The 6,764-nt window shown below is 42.3% G+C and overlaps 1 long non-coding RNA gene across 1 annotated transcript; it reads right to left on the bottom strand.

Moving 5' to 3' along the window:
* Nucleotides 1-1,937, bottom strand: LOC144990165 (uncharacterized). Its single transcript, XR_013654146.1, has 2 exons — nt 574-1,937; nt 1-451 (listed from the first exon to the last, which is right to left on the bottom strand). It is a non-coding gene; the product is annotated as an uncharacterized LOC144990165 (long non-coding RNA).
* Nucleotides 1,938-6,764: the final 4,827 nt, after the last annotated feature.

The raw sequence follows: 6,764 nt of genomic DNA, 5'->3' as shown, positions 1-6,764 counted from the left end.
TTAATGTTAAATAACTCAATATATATTTATTATAACTTTTGAAAGTTACAATCACAGTTGCATACAAAACATATGTTTGCTTATTACTCCAGCAGGCTCCACCTTTCTGGAGTCCTTCCACCTCCAGCAGTTCATCTCAGGCAACTGCAGATTTTGTTATGTTTAACGGAGTAAATGGTGGAACTTTAGACTTTATGTGCAATTTCCCATCCGTAAACTTAACTGCTGATGTTTACACGGTTCCATTTGGGAAAGTCTACAAGCCCCAAGTACTTCCAGGCGTTCTTGATAGATGGACTGGTGAGGTGGAAAAAGGACCGCGTAGCAGATGCTGCAGCTAAGGAACATCTGTGGCCTCTGCACTCCTACAGTGGCCACCTCAAGCACGCCCTGAGCCAGAAGAGCCAAAGGGTGCTTGGTCTTTAGATGGTTTAGGATTTCACCAAACCTGCTGCATACACAGGTGTATAATGACAAAAGAGGCCAGAGGTGTAGATCTGACTTCATATCAACCTACAAAAGTGACCTGAGCTCTCTGTCGTCACTGCAGGGGAGCTCATAGGGGTGGAGTACCTGTACCAGCAGACGGGCAGCGTGCTTGAGGATGTCAGCCTGGACCCTGAGGCTCCAGACGAGGCTGCTGCTGTCACTGCTCTCCAAGAGGAGGATGAGGGCATTGAGGAGGATGAAGACCAGGTCAGTCATCATCTCTTCTGACACAGCCGCCTGGCCAGGTGACCCAGCTGGCACCACCAGGTCTGGGAGCCATCCAGTCCCCCCCACCACCACAGATGAGAATGTCCATCCCGGTACCTTGCAGACTTCTTGTCAGGGTCTACTCGGCAGAGATTGAGCCACAGGACAAAAAACACCTTCAAATCAGGGGTTTTATTTTACCCAACACAAAAACGTCATGGACTTAAATAAAATGGGGTCAACTTAACAAAAATGTAACTGAGAGAATCAATAACAAAAGCTCAAACCAACTGAACCTAAACTGACCCACCAACAGGAAACATTAGGGAGATTTTATACTGGCTGATCAAGCCAATGACACAATAGGAAGGGAATCACAAATACAAAACATTCAAAACCTAAATATTAACTAAAACAGTAAAATTACTAGTAATTTAACGCGTCAACAAAAAAATTGAAGTCATTCTTCAAAACAAGTTTAATTCAAAAAAAATACCAACAATAGTCCAACATAAGAATAAACTTTGTCTTCTCCCTCCATCTTCTCCAGATGGAAGTGTTCAGAAAGTTGTCCTTGCTCCTCCCTTTGCCCCTTCATCAGGAACTTCTTCAGCTCCTGCCTCTGCCCCAGCATCAGGCCTTAAACAAAACTAAAAAACAATTGAATTACACAAAAAACATGGTATTGTAAAATTTTGCTGTCATAATCTTTTGCCTTTGATGGTAAAACATTGGATCCCCTTTTGTGATTCTTTGTGTACCTTTTTGGACATTGTCAAGACTGACAAGACGGGCAAGACTCAATGCATAGTAATGGCGCATGTGTGTCACGTCTTATGTCACGTGACGGCCAACCCAGTAATATTTATCAATGGCGACAGCTTTTATGCTACTGAGCAGCATCCTGCACCTATAGCAGTGTTAGTTTACGAGGAAGAGGGCAGTTTGGCTAAAGTCCGAATGTATTTAACCAGTTTTAATCTCTTACCTTTTCAACTAATGTAGGACTTTAAAAGTTTTGAGTAATAACTGTGAAAAGAGAGAATCAAGCTCTTAAAGGTTCTGTGGGGGGCTCTCAAAAGAGCCGTTGTGTGTCAGTCCTTGGAGGACAGAAAACAGGATTCTGGAGCTGCCATGGGTCTGCTCCCTCTGCAGGAAAGTGAATCATGAAAGAGTCTCTCAGCTGGAGAGCCTCTCTGTTGGGAGCAACCTGTTTTATCCCGTGCAGCGACTCGTCTTCAGTTACCACAGCATCATCTCTGCAGGTTCCTGTGGGGCTGAGGACCTAATGAAGCTGTGCAGAACACCAGAACATCACAGTATGCTCTGGATTCCTCAGACAGGCACCAATACAGACTCTACTGTACAGAGCGCATCAAGAAAACATTCTTCACAAGCAGGCGGGCTGGGGATAGGTCGTAGTTAAAGATGCACCTTTATTGGGAGAGGTGACAACCAGGGAATGACTGCATGGAGTTTCTCTGCAGGGGGAAGTGGCCTCATCTGCCACAAAGAGACGGGGAAGGAGTTATTTGTTTTTTCTCTGGTTACTCATTGATTGACTGATCCACTGTGAAGCGTCTATTCAAAGGTGGATAAAGCCAGTGTCCCAATGTCGCTAGTCCTGCTCCAACATCTATCACCAACAACCAACCAAAGCCACAAGAAGAACTACAGAAAAAGTGCCTTTGCTTTGGGGGCCTTCAGGACAACATGCCTGCTGTCCACTGTCCACTGTCCTTGAGCAATTAAAGCCACCAGACAAAAACTGACTAGTCTGGCTCCAGGGTGGGGCACTGGTAACTCTTATTGGGGGGAGTAAGTGGATCTAGTAATGAAAAGGTTTTTGTTTGAATCGCCCTTAGTCTGGCCCGTCTCCCAGGACCAGTTTGAGGTGGAAAACACCACCCGGCGACCGGCTCCTGGGATCATTCGGGCACACAAACCCCTCCACCACGATAAGGTGGCGATTCAGGGAGGGGATATTTATCAGTCACTAGTCAATCACTAACAATTACTGTGGGGAAACCGAAGATCTCGGGGAAAACCCACATGACTGCCAAACTTGAAGTTGTTTCATTATCTAAACATTTTGGTGACTGATATTTATTTTTTGATTTATTGATTTATCTATGTATTCATTGATTGATTTATTACTTTTAATTATTAACTGTACTATTATATAACCGATTTGTGTATTTGATTATTTATTTTTAATTGTTATTATTATCATAGCCCACAGCAGTCACTGACCATGTTGTTTAGCCTCTAATTCACCTTAAAAAAAAGTCTTTTTTAGAATCTAGGGAAAGCCGGAGCACCCGGAGAGAACCCACTAATGCACAAAGGAACACAAAAACTATTTCTACACATACAATGATTTGTGCAGAAAAAAACCCACTTCCAGACAACTATCTATCTATCCATCCATCCATCCAATCATCTTTTTCCACTCATCTGGGAATGTGTCTGGGGGGCAGCAGTCTAATTAAAGATGCCCAGACTTCCCTCCCCCCGGCCATTTCCTCGAGGTCTTTTGGGGGGTGCCCTGAAACGTTCCCAGGCCAGCTGAGAGACATAGTGTATGTATGTATTAATACTATGCATGTATGTATTTATCTTTTTATTTATTTATTAATTTAATATTAATGTATTATTATCGATTTGTGTCATTTATTATTTATTGTTAATTGTTATTATTGTCACGGCCCAAAGCAGTCACTGACTATATTGTTTAGCCTCTAATTCACCTTAAAAAAAGTCTTTTTTAGAATCTAGGGAAAGCCGGAGCACCCGGAGAGAACCCACTAATTTACAAATTAACACAAAAACTATTTATACACATAAAGGCATGTGACACTTCCATCTTTCCTTCCCTCCATCCTTCCATCCATCCATCCATCCATCCATTTCTACTTGTCTGGGAACAGGTCTGAGGGGCAGCAGTCTAAACAAAGATGCCCAGACCCCCCCCCCCCCCCCCCCCCCCACCCCCAGACCTTTCCCCCAGCTCTTCTGGGGGGTGCCCTGAAACGTTCCCAGGCCAGCTGAGAGACATTGTGTCTCCAGTGGGTCCTGGGTCTTCCCCGGGGCATCCACCCAGTGGGACATGCCTGGAACACCTTGGTGTTTAGGAGGAATCCAGACCAGATGCTCGAGCCTCCTCCACTGGCTCCTCTTGATGAGGAGGAGCGGTGGCTCTACTCCAAGCTCTCTCCCACTGACCGAGCTCCTCCCCCTATCTCTGAGGGAGCGCCCAGCAACCATTGTTCATTCCTCCCCCATACCATCATACTACAGTGATGTGTACGATCTTTGTCCACCCAATATAACTCAATATTTATTCATTATATTTTAAACTAAACAAAATAAAAAGATATTTTTAAACTTCAAAGAAACAATCAATATAAACTTAAACTTAAATAAAAAAACAAACATTGAGAAATTAAAGGAAAATTTAAATAAAAAAAAAATACATTTTCACTAATTTGATATAAAATTCAACTAAGATACATTTAAAACTTGAATGAAACGAAAAGAAAACTAAAACTGTTGAACAATGAACAATAAAGTTAACTTGTAACATCTACTTTTTTGTATTTCCAACTTTTTTTTTTGGAGTCCTACAATTTCTTTGAATTTTCTTTCAAATCTTTAGCAGAAGTCATACAGTAAATCATCAAAACTGACATTTCCTGAAATACATTCTCTGAGGAGCTGAGGTAGTGATGATTCTTCCTGCCATGAAGAGGAAGATTCTTCTGGTACTTCCTCAACATTTAGTTCCATCTGAAAATTTTCTCTCCTCTCTGTCAGTTCAGATCCAACATTGGTGTTAGCTGCCTCTTCAAAGCCTTGTGGGTAATAATTGTTGTCTGTGCTACTAGAAGTCCAGTTTTCTGGAATCTCTTGTGAAGGTGTGCTCATCTCTTGAGAGATTGAGGGAACTGGTTCAGGTACATGAGATATTTGGTCCTGAATGAAAGGCTGAAGATTGTTGTTTTCTCTTCTCTTTTGCTGCTCGTTTTGCTTTTTGGTTTTAGTTGCCCCTTCAGAAACCCGTGGGGTAGAGGTGTGGCGTCTTTTCCTAGAATAGAACTTTTTCCTGATAGGATTTGCAGACATCCATGTCTTGAGGGGTTCAGGCTCTTCAGATAGGCTAGGTAATTGGTAATGGTTGTGAGGCTCAGGATTTTGGTTTGCATCTTGTCTGAGTCGTTTGGGTTGATAATCTGGAACATTTAAAGAATCATCTCTGCCTCTTTTGAGTGACTTTCCAGTCTGTGCTTGAAGATTTTTCTCAAAAGCTCCAGAAGTTTGGGAGTTCAATGATGCTCCTGGATTGTCATTAATAAAGTTCTCAGTATTTATTTCGAGAATGTCAAATATGTCCTCAGGGGCAGCAGGAGTTACGGACTCCAGTAATTCATCTAAATGTATGTCTGGAGAGACATTCTGTGAAAAAGATTCATGGACGTGGCGAGCTGGGGGTTGTGGTTTAGCCTGCCATAAGACAGGAGATTCTGTGGGTACCGTTGTCGAATCTGGTCCCATCTCAGAGTGTTTTCTCCTCTTTTTCTGTTTGTTGTCCTCTCTGGTTTTAGTTGCCTCTTCAGAAACCTGTGCAGTAGAGGTGTCACGTCTTCTCCTATAATTTAAGTTTTGTCGGAAAGGGTCTAGAGTCAGCCATGACCCGAGGGGGTTAGGCTCTTCAAATACACTAGGTAACTGGTAACGACTGATAGGTGCAGGATTTTGGTTAGCTTCTTGTCTGAGTCGTTTGGGTTGACAATCTTGAACATTTAAAGAATCATCTCTGCCTCTTTTGAGCGACTTTCCAGGTTCTGCTTGAACATTTTTCTCCAAAGCTCCAAAAGTTTGGGAGTTTAATGTTGGTCCTGGATTTTTGTTAAAAAGGTTGTCAGTATTTTCAACAAGGGTGTCAGGGATGTTGTCAGGGGCAGGAGCAGTTACAGAGTCCAGGAATTCAGTAAAATCTATATCATCAAGAACATTGAAAAAATCTTGATCCATCTCAGTTTGGTTCATCATAATCCTTTGTTTCAAAATAATAAAACAATATAATAGTATAAACCATACAATCTTGGTTTGTGCTTCAATTGCAGCAGTTACATACGATGGGTTATTTGCAGAGAATTTTACTGACAAATCATTGATCATTGTGATGTCACCCACTGCATAGATGACATCACATGAGGTCACATTAGGTCACATGAGGTCACACGACATCACATGACATGATGTCATGTAATGTCATGTGATGTCAACCACACAGTGATGTCATCCTCACAGTGATGTCATGTCTCTAAAAATTGTCTCTCAATCTTTAAAATCTTTAGCCACACCCACAGGGAAATTGATTATGTAAATATTGAGTAACATCTAACAAATCTTTAATCTTTTTGGTAAAAATATAACTTCATGTTGCTTTGGTGATTTAGGTAGGGGGAGTGATTCTAATCTGGCATTCTATAAGATTTTTGCTAGGAAGTCGTATCAGAGGATGAAGAGGGGGTGGCAGGACAGCAAATTGTGACGGCCAACCACTACTGCAAGATGAAACAAAGGAACGAATTGCCTTTATTCTCAATGCAACAAGGACATTGCTCTTTTTTTAGATTGGGAGAAAAGGGGAAAACGTGAGCATTTCTGTGGTGGCAACAAAGCATACATCTGCATTCTGCTCTTTTGGGGGCAGAATAAAGGGGAAGAAAATGAAAGCCCCCACAATCCAAAACAGATATGCCTGATTGGGATGGGGGTTAGGTGGAGGGCGGGGGAAATCGGGGCTCCAGTACACCACCTTGCGGGTGACCGCAGCATCGAGAGGCTACCAGCTCCAGCACTGTACATGGGTTGGAGGGGTAGGAGTACCAGAGGCAAAGAGAGGCAGAGCAGCCAAAGACAGCATATCCCAGCCTTAACATACAAACTACATGTCATTCTCTGTAGCACAGCTCTTTTGAAAAAAAATTAAATAAAATTTAATTGAATTTAATTGAATTGAAAAGCCAAGGGCAAAGCACACTCAGCTCAGGGAAAGTCAG

Source organism: Oryzias latipes, chromosome 2 (genome assembly GCF_053564925.1).
Source record: "Oryzias latipes strain Hd-rR chromosome 2, Olatipes_Hd-rR_3.1".
NCBI classification, from domain to species: domain Eukaryota; kingdom Metazoa; phylum Chordata; class Actinopteri; order Beloniformes; family Adrianichthyidae; genus Oryzias; species Oryzias latipes.
Note: the sequence above shows the minus strand (reverse complement) of the source record. Positions and strands in the feature narration are given on the sequence as shown.